The sequence below is a fragment of the Suncus etruscus genome, chromosome 18, assembly GCF_024139225.1.
Source record: "Suncus etruscus isolate mSunEtr1 chromosome 18, mSunEtr1.pri.cur, whole genome shotgun sequence".
NCBI classification, from domain to species: Eukaryota; Metazoa; Chordata; class Mammalia; order Eulipotyphla; family Soricidae; genus Suncus; species Suncus etruscus.
Window position 1 is genome coordinate 8,218,611 of NC_064865.1, and position 16,295 is coordinate 8,234,905.

Genomic DNA, 16,295 nt, shown 5'->3' on the forward strand with positions numbered 1-16,295 from the left:
ATTCTGAGCAGAGAGCCAGGAGTAACCAAAAAGAAAAAAACGGAAAGAGAAGAGGGGAGAAAAGGAGAGGTGGGGGGAGGAAGGGGAGAAGAGGTGGGTGTGGGGGAGAGGAGAGGTGAACATATGGGGCAGAGAAACAGCTCAAGGGGCTCGAGTACCTAATTTGCATGTGGGAGGCTCATGTTTGATCCCCAGCACCGCATGTTCCCCTGAGCACTGAGAGAGGAGTAGCCCTCCACAACATACTTTTTTTTTTTTTTTTGCGATTTTTTGGGTCACACCCGGCAGTGCTCAGGGGTTACTCCTGGCTCCATGCTCAGAAATTGCTCCTGGCAGGCACGGGGGACCATATGGGACGCCGGGATTCGAACCGATAACCTTCTGTATGAAAGGCAAACGCCTTACCTCCATGCTATCTCTCCAGCCCCACACACAACATATTTTTGTTTTGTTTTGTTTTGTTTTGTTTGGGTCACACCCAGCAGCACTCAGGGGTTACTCCTGGCTCCACACTCAGAAATTGCTCTGGCAAGCTCAGGGGACCATGTGGGATGCCGGGATTCTAACCACCAGCCTTCTGCATGCAAGGCAAACGCCCTACCTCCATGCTATCTCTCCGGCCCCATCCCTCCACACCATACTTTATGAACATTCTTCTGACTACAAACATCTACCGTCCGATTGGATTCTAAACAGAGACAGGAAATTGCAACTGCTTTTTAAGCAATCCCAGCCCAGCCACTTCCCTTTTCTAGAATGTACCAGCTGACTAAGGGGCCTTTGATTTCTGTACTGGGAAGAATCAAGTTCCTGTTGGCATCAGGAAAACACGTGTCCAGGCCCAGAAAGTACCCACAAAATCCTGGTCGGCTATGCCAAACAGCTGGATCCAAGACCCTCACAAAAAATCTCCACTTTGGTCAAAATTAGGGAAGATTCCAGAAGGGAACTTTCTGGCCAGTTTCCAATACCAGACTCGGCCTAGTAAAGACACCAAAGGTTCCAGGGGTTCAGGTCTGGGGGACCTCTATCATCCAACACACACAAACACACACACACACACACACACACACACACACACACACACACACACACACACACGTTTAGTTCTCTACAGTCCCCTCCACTCCCCTTGGTCTGCAACGGAAAGAAGAACTTGGCCCACCGGGCCAGTTTCCAACCGGAAAACACATCCTTGTGTTGAATCGGTGCTAAAAATACCTCACATGGTCTGGGCCCTTTTCTAGGGAATATGAATAGCTGTGAGGGGGAAAGGGAACCCTAGGACACAGCCCTGCTCTGAGAAAACCCAGCTCCAGCCCTCTCACTCCACTATAAGCCCACCAGGAACTGCTAATGGGGACAGAGGCTTAGCAGGGCCACCTCAGAGGAACAGTGTTGCAAACTATTTCTGTCCACCCACACTGTCCAATTGGAGATTTTACTCCAAATATGTTGGGAATGTGATTGTGGGGGGAGTGTCTTTCCCTATCAAGCCTCTGGCTCTGATATGATATGAGACCACCTCATATCATAGGCCATTGGTTTTTCTACATGTTCTTGGTTTGGAAAATAAATGTGTGTTCCCAATGGGAATATTTGTAAGGTACTTGGCTTCTTGGTTCATTGCTGACTTTGTCATATCTCTGCTAAGTGTAAATCTGGGTGAAAGGGTTCACCCCTTCCTGTGCCTGCTTGGCTTTGGGTCTGTGTATCTAAAGAGAATTAAGAAACAGCCCCTTGTCTTGCCTGACCCTCAAAGCACTTAAACTTTCCTCATGAAGGTAAAAAAATGCGACCCGTCTGGGAAGAATAACAGGTAAATGAGTAATCAGTGTACCTTCAAAAAATAGGGTTTAAATCAATCAGGGGTGAGGGAGAGCCAACTTCAAGTGTTATCAGGGGAAAAACATATTTTTAAAAGTCTAAGATTGGAGCCAGAGCGATAGTACAGCAGTAGGGCATTTGCCTCGCACTCAGCCGACCCGGGTTCAATCCCCAACATCCCATATAATCCTCTGAGTCTGCCAGGAGCTATTTCTGAGCACAGAGCCAAAAATAACCCCGTGTGTGTGGCCCAAAATCAAAAAAATTAAAAAAAAAAAAAAAGTCTTCAAAGATTCCCTATTTAGAGTAACGTTTCCAAAATTTCAATGGGTTTGTCATCTTTATAGTTGAAACTCACTCCCAAATTGTTTCATTTATATAGACACAGAAGACAGACTTCCCGGTGAATGGCCCCCAGCCCTAAGACTGGGCCGTGCGATTCTGGTGACAATCACTGCTTGTCTCGCACACAGCTCAGCGCACAATACAGAGTGCACACACTGCCTATCCCGAGCAGCTCTGCAGAGATGCGTCTCGGTGCCCATCGCCATGGGTGTGTGTCAGTGACCTCCAGCCGGCGTGGCCCTCTGTGTCCCTCCATTCAGCTGCATGCATAATGGCACATTCTAGCAACTGCGCCTTCAATGGCCTTTTTGTCTCCTCCCTCATACATCTGGGGCAGTGAAGGGCGCCAGAAAGGGAAAAAAAAAATCCCATAAAGAACTTTATTGACAGCAAGGTAGAATGTTAGTTGGCTGCCGAGGGGTGCGGCTACAAGTTGTGGGTGCTGGAGACAGGGGAAGAAGTGGAGGAGGAGGAGGAGGAGGAGGAGGAGGAGGAGGAGGAGGAGGAGGAGGAGGAGGAGGAGGAGGAGGAGGAGGAGGAGGAGGAGGAGGAGGAGGAGGAGGAGGAGGAGGAGGAGGAGGAGGAGGAGGTATCCAATTCTCCCAGGAATGTTCCACTCAAAGAGTGTTTTCAATCCAGTGGAGACCCCACGGCAAAACATTCCTGGCCCATGGCCTCTTGACTGAGGTTGAATTGTTCAGTGGGGCTGTGCAGAAGGGGATAGAATTTGTTGTGTGGAAGTACATCTTTCTCCTCCACTGCAGATGCAGCAGGAAAAATGACCCACGATGAACTGAAGAAGATGCTTCCCGAAGGGCCAGGCAGCTGCTCTACCACCAGTTGCATTTTTTTGTTTGTTTGTTTGTTTGTTTGGTTTGGTTTGGTTTGGTTTGGTTTTGGTTTTGGTTTTTGGGTCACACTCTGCTGCGCTCAGGGGTTACTCCTGGCTCTAGGCTCAGAAATCGCTCCTGGCAGGCTCGAGGGACCATCTGGGATGCCGGGTTTTGAACCAACATCCTTCTGCATACAAGGCAAACGCCTTTCCTCCATGCTATCTCTCCGGCCCCCACCAGTTGCATGGTATTACCCACATACTCAGGGCACATAGCCAACATAGGGTCCACATGGGCCAGGAGAGCTGGCTGGACACAGGAAAGACAGCAGGAGGTACAGTGCAGTGGATACCTGGGGGTCACGGAACAGTTGGCATGTGGGGGGCCATGATGCATTATCCCAGGGGAGTTTCCTGCCCTGGTGGGCTTGGTGTGAGCATTGGGAGAGAAGGGGACAAGGGATACTGGAGATCAAATCTGAGGGTCCTATCCTCAGCAACATCCAACTTTGTACAGAGTCTCCCCCAGAAAGGAGACCTGGAGAGAACCTCTCCTCTTCTGCACCCTGTAGGAACATTCCCTGAAGTGTCATTCTTGGGGCCGTGAGGGAGCCGGAGATAGGTTAAAGCCCTGAAGGGAATGAGGGAGAGCACCTAGGGGGGACAAGAACGGTGAAAGGGCAAGAGGGTTTGGGAACCCATCCTCAAGGCATAGAAGAGACATAGGCCTCTCTGAGTTGAACATGAGTGCCAGAGACGATTGGTGGGGCAGAGAGTGTTCTATCTTGCTCTGAGGCACAGAGGACCCAATGTGAGGACCTGGGTGAGTCCCCGGAGGCATGGCTCTTCTCAGCACCCCTGTATGCAGCACTGGAACCCTAATCCTCAGGCCCACACCACCAGGTCCAGGCCTGCAGCACCAAATGTTGTGGACCCCCAGTAACTGGGTATTAAAAGCTCCATTGCCTGGAAACAGAGAGTACTGGGATATTGTGTCTCCCTTGGATTTGAGAAACCAGGGTTTCATCCTCAGCACCACACATGCACTAGGAGTGGGCCCCAAGCACAGAGACAGGGGTAGCCCCAAGCACAGAGCTGGGAGTGAGACCTGAGCACAGAGCAAGAGGGAACCCTGAGCCCCAACAAGAGTTCCCCCAAGAGAAGACTTCACCAAGATGGGTGACATGTTCCCTACTGTCCATGCTCTTTGAGGGCCTCAAATCTGCACTGGGCTACAGTGAAATGATTTCTCTACCCCTGGCTGGGCTACCACTCCCTTCTTAAGGGCTCTATAGGTGCTCACTGCCCCTTTCACCCACCCACCCTCTCCTGCCATGTCGACACACAGAGTCAGCTGCCTACCACCAGAGCAGAAATCTGCAGTGAAACAGGACTTAGAGAAAAGGGAAGATGCTCGGCTCCCAAAGTAACCATCTTGAGGAAAGACAGGCAAATGCCCAGGACCCATGGGGTCAAGTTTCTTCTCCTGGCTCCTGAGGTGAGGGGCAGTCCAGAGACAAACCACTGACCCTGGAAGCAAGAAATTCCACATTGTCACCCCAGAGCTCAAGCAGCCTTGGGAGATGGGAAGACCCTACAATTAGTCACAACCTGTGATCCTCACTGCTGGATGTGGACCCCAGAAACAGGCCCAAAATGTATGTGCACATGGGAAGATGATTCTAGAACTGGAGACAGCCCAGTGTCCAGAGTAGCAATGTGAACATTCCTCTGTGTGCTCATCCTGTGTGGGAGTGAGCTGCTAACACCTGTGGCCCCCCCCCCATGACATAACATCCCTAATATCTAGGAGAAAACTAACCAAGGTTTCCTTCAGGGATCTGGGCACCCACGATGGGCTGAGAAGGGCCCATAGGCACCTGATGGTGTGTTGGGTGACATCCCAGGGGAATATGCCACAGGTGCTCCACAGAATGCATGTTAAGCATCAGCAGTGCCACCAACTCTTGTTCCCTGCACAATTCCTAAAGACAATGTGAAGTGTGCAAAGGCAGGACCAAGAGTGAAGCCTGTGGATCACTGTCAGGCGGACGCTATATACAGCCATGCATGTTTGTTTTCCCAAGTACCCAATGCTGCCCTGGAAGCAAGATCCTGCCTCAGCCCCCAGAAAACTCCAAGAGGACAAACCTCTGAAATCATCATGTGTGGTGTGCCAGCCCCAGTAGGCTGGATCCTGAGATCTGAAGTGTGTGTGAGTTTGTCTGCAATAGGGCAAGGGAAGGCCAAGGGGCGCACTTGGTCATACATCCCTTCTTGTACCCTGCCCACCTGGCATGGACCACCCACACAGCTGTCATTCTCAGGGCCACTGAGAAGTGATGGCATAATCTCTTCCCAGACCTTGGACCCACCTCTCATGCGAGCCCCAGATGGCAGCCAGAGTGAGACAAGAAGACAGGAGTGAGAAGGCAAGACAGGTATGGCCATGCAAACACAGCATCTTAGCTCCTTTTGGAATGTTCTTTTGTGGGGTGTTAAGGGGTCACCTCTGGTGATTCTCAGGCAGGCACAACTCAATAATCCTAGGCCCATGGTGCCACGTTGGTGGGAAGAACTGTGGATGTGGTGGCAGGGACTGAACTCAGAACTGAGTAGTTAGTTCTCTGGCCCCTCACTGCTAGTCTTCAATATAATTCTATTTCTTTCCTTCATACACAACACATCCACAGTAAAGAACACCAACCACAGCCACTGGGGCTACCTCTGTGCACATATACATTCTTCCTCAGAATGTGTGTGAGATTCCCCCTCAGGCTGGGTGGGGTGTGTGTGTGTGTGTGTGTGTGTGTGTGTGTGTGTGTGTGTGTGTGTGTGATTATTTCTCATGATATGTGTGTGAGAGAGAGATCTCATCCATGATGTGTGTGAGACATTCTTCCTCAGGAATTGTATGCATGAGAGAGCTAGAGAGATTTCCTCAGAATATTTGTATGTGAGTAGTAGTTGTGTCCTTCCCTGCCCACTCTCCAGCCTCCTCATTATCATAGAAAATAAGGGGCCTGGTCTGTGGAGGGGGCCCCTAGTGTCAGTTTCTTATTTCACAAGTAAGTAGGGCCTTGTCTATGAGCAGATTTACTAAGTGGACTGTTCCTCCCTTGCCTGCTGGCTCATGTCTTGAGTCATGTTGAGTCATAGTGACATACCAGGATGACCAAGGGAAGCTGGCCTCCTCTCCTTCCTCAATACCTCAGCTCACAGCCCTGTGTGCTTAGCCTCATCATTGGGCCCAGATTCACTTCAGAAACCATAGCTGGTCCAGAACAGCCCACAAAAACAGCTTCTCAGAACAGCTTAGCTACTGGAGGGCTAGGGCCTCAACTTCCCCTGCCAACTCCCCGGGAATGAGGCTATCGTGTCTCCCACACTGAAATTTCACCAACAGAAACAATCAGAGGAAGCGAGGGGCCTTCCACAGGCAGGAGCTTATCAAAGTGACAAGATTGATTCAGTTGCTTCAAACTTCCGAAGACTTCCTTCCCAACAGGATGGCCTGCAGAAAGGTCGTGTCCTTGGGCCGCCATCTGCTTCACTTCAGGCCAAACCCAGGCAACCCCCACAGGATCCCTGAGTGGGTGTCAACCTCTAGGGCAACCAGCTACCAGGAAAGAGAGTAAAGACCTCATGGAGAGGGTCAGGAAAAGAGGGGGAGAAAGGTCAGTGAGGGGAGGGAGGTAACTCCCTCCTCCACCCGTCACCTCCGTACAGACTTCTCCTCCTGTCCAGGTTCTCCAGGGTGTGTGTCCCCTGGTCATCCTCCTTCCTTATTGCAGACAGACTCGCACACACTTCAGATCTCACACAACAGGCTGTTCTCCTTGGCCAAAGCCTCGATAGAGTCTACTCTTGGAGGGCAATATTTACTTATACTGGTAACAGACCCCACATTAGTTCTGAGCCCTCAACCAGACATAAAGGCTGAGGGAATAAAGAGTATTTTTCTCTCTCATCATCATTGAACTTATTCCCTAATACATACATACATACATACATACATACATACATACATACATACATTCGTGTTTACTCCCACTTCCAGGAATCAGAGGTGCTTTGGGTCATTTTTAGAGAGCCTTCCTAAATGAGATACTCTGGAAATATCTTTGATATAGTTTGACTCCATTGGTCATAAGTTTTCTGAAACCCTGAAACTGTCTCCTCCATGCACTAGCAAGGTGACCTCATGACAAGAACCCTACAGAAACATGCCAGCAGGATAGAGATTCCCCCTCTGCTGTGTGAGTGAGTCTTGCTCACAACATCCAATCTCTCTGCCCAGCCATCATTCAGCTTCCCTGAGTCCCCCCAAGGACTCACAACAGGGCATGTCACATCACGCTGCTTATTTCATAACAGACAAGTGGGTTCTGCTTGTCTGTACTATTCCGGGTTCTGTATCCCTGTAATCACATTTAATACCGAGCTCCTATTTGCTGCTGCCATGCTAACCGCCAGCTCCCTGCAGTGTAAGGATTTCTTAGAAGCTTCTAGATACTAGTGGGTCAGGGTGGAAGCTGAGCCCTGGGAAAGTCGCTCTTTGAGGAATATTTCTGCTGGAGGACTCGATGTCTGGGATGCTTCATCTCCTCCATTCCTGCCTTCCTGGTACTCTCTGCATCTTGGGCTTCAAGCCCTGCTACAACCAGTTTTAAGTTTTCAAAATAGTTTTAGGTGCCTCTTGCAGAAGTTCCCTTGCAGAAAAGATTCCTATACATTCAGTCCTGCTCTCCTGACAGCCTGGGAAATATGCCAGTGAGCACCCCCAGTGGTGGGCAAGGCCCTGAGGTGAGGCAGACTGGCACCTCCATGAAGTCAGCAAAGTGGCACAAGACTTTGGCACCCTGCAGAAAAAAATCCCCTGTGCCCTGCATGCATCGCTAGCATCTCTGTCTGAATCTCACCAGCAGTGTCAGGTGAGGAGGACGATGTAGCCTTCAGTGTCCGACCCACCAAACCAGCTTCCCAAAGTGAGACACGTCCCCCTATATCCCCAAACCTCAGGGACACCCCCATAGAATAGCAGCTGCACACACTGTCTTACTCCCTTGAAAGTGGGATTGTGAAAGGACACCTGGGCCCACCTTTCCTGCCTTCTGGTTGTGTGACCCTGCTAGGAAATGGGAAGGGACTCAGCTTCTCGGGGACACTTCCACAGTGCCTGTCACTGTTACTGGCACCATACAGGATGCACCCCACCCCTACTCCATTCCACACCACCCTGTCTCCTCCCCTGCACCTTTTCCTTCACGCATTCTGCCTACATTCTCCAGCTCTCATCTTTCAGCAAACTGTCAGTCCCTGCCCTGGTGCATTGGGAGTGCTGAGTGGCTTTGCTCGGTTGCAGTTTCTAAATCCCATTTGCCTGGGGTCCTGTATATTGTCTGGGAAGCAGCTGTAAATGTAGAGGGGAATCAGGATCTTTTTTGGGGGGTAAGGCCTATAAATAAGGCACAGGGCATAGCAGTCTTAGTCAGGAGAGTCTTGCTGGCATGTGAGTGATATGGATGGTCAAAACTATCCACTGGGAGCAGAAGGTCACCTTCAGGTTCAGGGTTCTGCAGCCTCATGGGTGGCTCTGTTTCTCTAAAGTTGTCTCTAAAGAGAGATGGGGGGCCCTTTAGACTCCTCAAAAGGAGCTGAGGGCCCACCTGGGGGATTGAGTCCAATGGAGAAAGACAGGAGGAAGCCCAGTGCCATGCCTTCCCATGCCAGCATGACAGGACAGGGCATGGGGAGAGAGGATGAATGTGAGTGGTGTGAAAAAATATGTGTGTGTATATGTGAGTGTCCTTGCATATCTGTGCATGTCTCTGTATGAGGGGGCCTGCATGTGTGTCTGTGTGTACATAAGGGATCATTTCTCTGTGTGCATCCATGTGTGTGTATCCATGTGACATGCAAGCATGTCACTGTGAGAGTGTTTGTCCGTGCTTTCTGCTGCCCCACTGAGGTTCTTGCTGAAAGCCCATGTCATCTCCCAATTCCATTCCTGGGGTCTTTTTCCTTAAGACTCATTGAGAGGCCTTGCTGGGACATTGCAGCTGCCTCTTACCACTTCCGCCCCAAACAACCTTGTGAACTAAACTCAGGCCACCGAAGCCTCACTCCTGGGACTCTCTGCTTCTCTCAGCCTGTCCAGGAACACCCAGACACTGCCCAGCATAGTCCAGTTACCACCCCAGGCTGTAGGCAAGACCTAGTGACCTGTTCATACTCTTGGTGAAGCCCCAACTCAGCCCACAGCGGGCCGCCTTGCAGAAGCCCTGGGCTGGGGCCCGGCGAGAGAACAAATCCATGAGTACTCAGAGTAATGTCTGCCAGGAAAGTTTGGGGCTCGGCCTTTAGTCAAACGTCCCATCAGAGTGACCCTAAAAATAAAGCTGATGTCACGGGGCTGGCAAAGAGGTGGAGGGAAAGGGTGGAAAATTAGCCCCATGCCCTGTGCTCTCTGGGGGCAGGGTAGGACCAAGGAGGAGCCCACAGTCCTCTCTGCCTGTACAGTGCCCCCCACCCAAACCTCAAGGGGCAGTGAGACTGGCAGGGCAGAAACACTTTCAAAAGTGATTTCTGGGACTTCAAGGGAAACTTCTCCTGTGCCTGTTTGTGTTTCTGAATACCTGAAGGTCTCCTAAGAGGCCTAGGGAGCGCACCCCCAAAAAACTGCATTTTGAAGCTGTCCAGTGAGTAAACTCTGGCTGTGGAGGTCGCCATCCAATAAGCTGAGCTCTCTGGCCTGTGGAGGCTCCACCCTGCTGTGCCTTTGATCACTCTGAGGACTTCAAGGGAAACTTCTCCTGTGCCTGTCTGTGTTTCTGAATACCTGAAGGTCTCCTCAGCGGCCTAGGGAGCGCACCCCCCAAAAAACTGTCAACTAGAGGCAGCAGAAGCGCTTCGCTTCATGGCTGCACACTCTTTCTAACCAATGAATACACCACAACACGCAGGAAAAACCACACAACAAGCGTGACAATGAGGAAACCTCGCAGGCAAACACCATGCACAGAGAATGAAGACGAAAGCTCGGATGACCTAATAAATTCCAACCACCTGATTAACCTCTCAGATAAGGAACTTAAAATAGCAATATGGAAGATGTTTGTAAAATTCAAAGAAAGCATACATCGATCTGAACAGAACACAAAGACAGAAATCAGCTCTTCCATGAAATTGAAAAAACGGAACACTCCCAAACAGCTTTTATGAAGCCAACATCACCTTGATACCAAAACCAGACAGAGATGCTGCCAAAAAAGAAAATTACAGACCAATATCCTTGATGAATGCTGATGCAAAGATCTTCAACAAAATCCTGGCAAATAGGATCCAATACATCATCAAGAAGATCATACACTATGACCAAGTAAGTTTCATCCCAGGAATGCAAGGATGGTTTAACATCCATTAATCTATCAACATCATACACAGCATCAACAAGAAGAAAAATAAAAATCACATGATCATATCAATAGACGCAGAGAAAGCATTTGATAAGATCCAACACCCATTCTTGATCAAAACTCTCAGCAAGATGGGAATGAAAGGAGCCTTTCTCAATCTAGTTGAAGCCATCTACCACAAGCCAATGGCAAATATTATCCTCAATGGAGAAAAACTAAAAGCCTTTCTTCTAAATTCTGGTACAAGACAAGGCTGTCCGCTTTCACCACTCCTCTTCAACATAGTACTGGAAGTACTTGTTATAGCAATCAGGCAAGAAAAAGATATCAAGGAAATCCAGATAGGAAAGGAAGAAGTCAAGCTCTCATTGTTTGCAGATGACATGATACTTTACTTAGAAAACCCTAAAAGACTCTACCAAAAAGCTTCTAGAAACAATAGACTCATATAGCAAGGTGGCAGGCTAAAAAATTAACACACAGAAATCAATGGCCTTTCTACACACCAATAATGATAGGGAAGAGAAGGAAGTCAAGAAGGCAATTCCATTCACATTAATGCCACACAAACTCAAATATCTTGGAGTCAACTTGAGGGACGTGAAGGACCTATACAAAGAAAACTATAAAGCCCTGCTCCAAGAAATAAGAGAGGACACACGGAAATGGAAACACATACCCTGCTCATGGATTGGCAGGATTAATATAATTAAAATGGCAATACTCCCCAAAGCATTGTACAGATTTAATGTAATCCCCTTAAAAATACCCATGACATTCTTTCAAAGAAGTGGATCAAACACTTATGAAGTTCATCTGGAACATTAAACACCCTCGAATAGCTAAAGCACTCCTAAGGAAAAGGAAAATGGGAGGCATTACTTTCCCCAACTTTAAACTGTACTACAAAGCAATAGTTATCAAAACAGCATGGTATTGGAATAAAGACAGGCCCTCAGATCAGTGGAATACGCTTGAGTTCTCAGACAATATTCCTCAGACATACAATTACCTAATTTTTGACAAAGGAGCAAGAAATCCTAAATTTAGCAGGGAAAACCTCTTCAACAAGTGGTGCTGGCAGAACTGGTTAGCCATTTGCAAAAAAGCAAACATAGACCTCCAGTTAACATCATGTGCGAAGGTAAAATCCAAATGGATTAAAGACCTTAATATCAGACATGATACCATAAGGTATATAGAACAACACGTCGGTAAAACACTCCATGACATTGAGACTAAAAGCATCTTCAAAGAGGAAACTGCATTTTCCAAACAAGTAGAAGCAGAGATCAACAGATGGGAATACATTAAGCTAAGAAGCTTTTGCACCTAAAAAGAATTAGTGCCCAGGATACAAGAGCCACCCACCGAGTGGGAGAAACTATTCACCCAAAACCCATCAGATAAGGGGCTAATATCCAAAATATACAGGGCACTGACAGAACTTTACAAAAAAAAATCTAATCCCATCAAAAAATGGGGAGAAGAAATGAACAGACGCTTTGATAAAAAATAAATACAAATGGCCAAAAGGCACATTAAAAATGCTCCTCATCACTAATCATCAGGGAGATGCAAATCAAAACAATGATGAGATACAATCTCACACCACAGAGATTGGCATACATCACAAAGAATGAGAACAATCAGTGCTGGCAGGGATGTGGAGAGAAAGGACTCATCCACTGCTGGTGGGAATGCTGTCTAGTCCAACCTCTATGGAAAGCGATATGAAGATTCCTCCAAAATCTGGAAATTGAACTCCCATTCGACCCAGCTATTCCACTCCTAGGGATATACCCTAAGAACACAAGAATACAATACAAAAACCCCTTCTTTACACCTATATATATTGCAGCACTATTCACAATAGCCAGGCTCTGGAAACAACCAAGATGCCCTTCAACAGACGAATGGCTAAAGAAACTGTGGTACATATACACAATGGAATATTATGCAGCTATCAGGAGAGATGAAGTCATGAAATTTTTCTATACATGGATGTACATGGAATCTATCATGCTGAATGAAATAAGTCAGAGGGAGAGAGTGAGAGACACAGAATAGTCTCACTCATCTATGGATTTTAAGAAAAATAAAAGTCATTTTTGCAACAATCCTCAGAGACAATGAGAGGAGGGCTGGAACTTCCAGCTCACTTCATGAAGCTCACCACAAAGAGTGGTGAGTGCAGTTATAGAAATAACTACACAGAGAACTACCATAACCATGTGAATGAAGGAGGGAACTGGAAAGCCTGTCTGAAGTACAGATGGGATGGAGAGATATTTGGGACATTGGTGGTGGGAATGTTGCACTGGTGAAGGGGGTGTTCTTTACATGACTGAAGCCTAATCACAATCATATATGCAATCAAGATGTTTAAATAAAGGGGGAAAAAAGTGGTTTCTGGGTGCTGGAGAGATAGCACAGCAGTAGGGCATTTGCCTTGCAAGTAGCTGATCCAGGACCAATGGTGGTTCGAATCCCAGCATCCCATTTGGTTCCCCATGCCTGCCAGGATTGATTTCTGAGCAGAGCCAGGAGTAAACCCTGGGCACCACCAGGTGTGCCCCCCCCAATAAAAAGTGGTTTTTGAACCCCCAAAAAAGGGGAGGGTGGAGAGATAGACGTTTACTTTTCATGCAGAAGGTCGGTGGTTTGAATCCCAGCATCCCATATGGTCCCCTAAGCCTGCCAGGAGCAATTTCTGAGCATAGAACCAGGAGGAACCACTGAGTGCTGCCCGGTGTGACCCAAAAACAAACAAACAAAAAAAGAAACAAGAAAAAAGAAAGTGGCTTCTGAGCACAGCTGGAAAGGCATTTGCCTTGTTCACAGTTGAGGCAGGTTCAACCTCTGACATCCCTTATGATCCCCGAGCCTGCTAGGAGCGATTTCTGAACTCATAGTCAGAAGTAACCCCTGAGTTCCTTTGAGTGTGGTTCCAAAACAAACAAACAAACAAACAAACAAAAAGTGGTTTCTACCTGTGTGGACTCCGCCCCCTCAATAAACACAGTCACCACAACCCTCCTTCTGGCTCATTAAACAGGCCAGGGGGCAGCTCTGTGGCCTGTGCTCAAAGCATGGCAGCAGGAAGGAGAGGCCAGGATCCCAGGACCCAGGGCATGCATAGGTGAGGGTGAGCAGAGGCCTGGGGAGTCCTAGGAATGTTCTGATTTGGTGGTACTCCAACCTGCCCAAAGCAGTTTCGAGGTTCTGAGCACAGGAGCTACAGACGTGGTTCTCCCGCTCGCCTCACTGAGCCAGGCCCTTGGGGAATGTCTCCCCAATCTGAATATCCCACCAAGATTATAAATCTGCTGATGAGAACTATACAGAGACCCCTCCCAAAAGCCTTTCTAGTCTTGGCATTCTGCCTGCAAAGACCCTGGAAGGGGGCAGGCTTGGGGGGCACAGAGCCATTTGGGCCACAGTTTCTGGGCATCCAAGAGCGCAGGAGTGGTCAGGAGATTTAATGGGGTAGATCAGGCACATTCCAGCTCCAAGCACTATGGAGCTCCCTCCGGCACCACCATTAGCTGGGATAAACCCCATAAACCTACCCAACCATGCCTGGGCACACTGCCAGCCTACCGACTTCCCCGCCCGAGGCCCACAGCACAGGCAGCTGGGCTGTGACTCACAGGACCTGTAGCACACTAGCCAGACTGGGCCTCCGGGATAAGCTCAGGGCAGGGGCTAGGCCTGTGATGTCTGGCATCAGCTGTGTGTGAGTCCAGCAGGGGTGTCGAAGCCCCCCCCCCCCCCCCCCGCTAAGGGAGGTGTGACGGCCAGTAGCAGGGAGTGGAGGTGTGGTGTCCACATTCTGCAAGTGGGGGCGTGGAGTGGAGAGGAGGGAAATGAAATACTCCAGAATGTTCTGGAATTCTCCGTGTGCCTCCGAGGTCGAGGCTGAGCCCCCCACCCCCCACCCCCACTCAGGCCTGTCCAGAGGCTTAGAGTCCCCACTGGGGCGAGGTGGCATTTCTCCTCCTATGTGAGACATTCCATGGCCCAGCCCCGGTCACTCCCAGGGCATGCGGAGGCCTGCTGGGAATGTATGAAATGTGCCCTGATTCGAGCCTGTAATTTGGCCACAGCAACACCCCAAACCTCATCCGTTCTTTGGGGCAGGGCCTTCCTCACTCATATCTCCTGAGAAGGCCCCCCATTTTATTTGGGAGGCATGTCCTGCAAATTCTCAAAGCCTGGATCAAGGCCTGAGGGTTCAGAGCTCAGACCTAGTCCTGCAGACTGCTTGGGCCCACAGTGTTAGGGTCTCCAGGGCCACAGACTGAGGTATTAGGGTACAGGGGGTGGCAGAGTAGGAAGGCATCCCACTTCTTAGAGCTTCCTCCTAGCCAGAGAGCCCGTTTCTGCTTTAGACCAGGTCTTTGCTTTCACATCACAAAGACAAGGGCACTCAAGGTGTATGGGGGGTGGGGGGGGTGCTCTGGCCTAACAGGACAGAGAAATCCTCCATACCAGGTTCTCTCCTGGATTCTCAAGCATTATCTCAGCACATGGAAATGCCCAGTAAAGAGGTTTTGATTCATCTGATTGAGGCCAACCTTTGCAAAGTTTGCTGGCTTGAATAGAAGAGCTTTGTAGAGTGCAATGGGCCAAGCAAAGCATCAAGCTCCCCAATAACGACCCCCAAACCCCAGAATCTGTCAAGATCGCCTGGGAGGGCAGAAAAAAATCTTTCTGAGATGATTAAGAGGAGGTCCTTGAGCCGAGAGACTGTGTTCCACTACCCGGCCCCTTCCAGGGTCTTCGCAGGCAGAACTCCAAGGCTAGAAGGGCTTTTGTGGGGTCGCTATATGGTTCTCATCAGCAGATTTATAACCCCAGTGAGTTTCTCAAATTGGGGAGATGTCCCAAGAGGATCTGGCCCAGGGAGGGGAGAACCACATCTGTATCTCCTGTGCTCAGAACCTCTCTCTCTCTCTCCTCTTTCCTCTCTCTCTCTTCTCTCTCTCTCTTTCTATCTCTCCCCACCTCTTTCTCCTATTTCTCTCTCCCTCCCTCCCTTCCCCCCCCCCTCTCTCTCTCTCTCTCTCTCTCTCTCTCTCGAGCACACACACACACACACACACACACACACACACACACACACCTGGGCCTCCTGGGCTCCTGTTGACATATTTTTTTTTTTTTTTGGTTTTTGGGCCACACCTGGCGTTGCTCAGAGGTTTCTCCTGGCTGTCTGCTCAGAAATAGCTCTTGGCAGGCACGGGGGACCATATGGGACACCGGGATTTGAACCAACCACCTTTGGTCCTGGATCGGCTGCTTGCAAGGCAAACGCCACTGTGCTATCTCTCCTGTTGACATTATTAAAGAAAGAGAACATGTTCATATTCTTAGATGTCTGTAAAGAACTTTCTGGAGCAGAGCTTGAGCAGGAGGTGCAGGGAGACATTCCTTGGCTAGTGCTTGCAAGGCAGACACCTTACCTGTAGCGCCACCTTGCCGGCCCCAAGAGACAAGAGTTTCATTTGGGAAGCAATTCTCAGTTATCATTCATGGCTGAGGACACTAATCAAGCCAGAAACAAGAGCACAGAAGGGTTAGGGATACAAACCAGGAAAGAAAACCAATGTTTGCAAAGGAGAAGTCAGGAACTCTCCAGCCTGACATGCCACACATAGGATGGACATGGGGTGATGGCCAGAGCAGATGCCATAAAAGTCCAATCCAGCCCAGAGCCAGGACCCCAAGGATGTGCATGCAGCCTGCTGGGACCTGTATGCAACCTCAGTTCTACACTCACTACTCTCTGCTGGTCACAGTCCCCCACCCCCATATACAAGTGGCCAGTCCTAAGAGCCAGCCCAGCCCCTCCCTAGGGCCAGGACCCT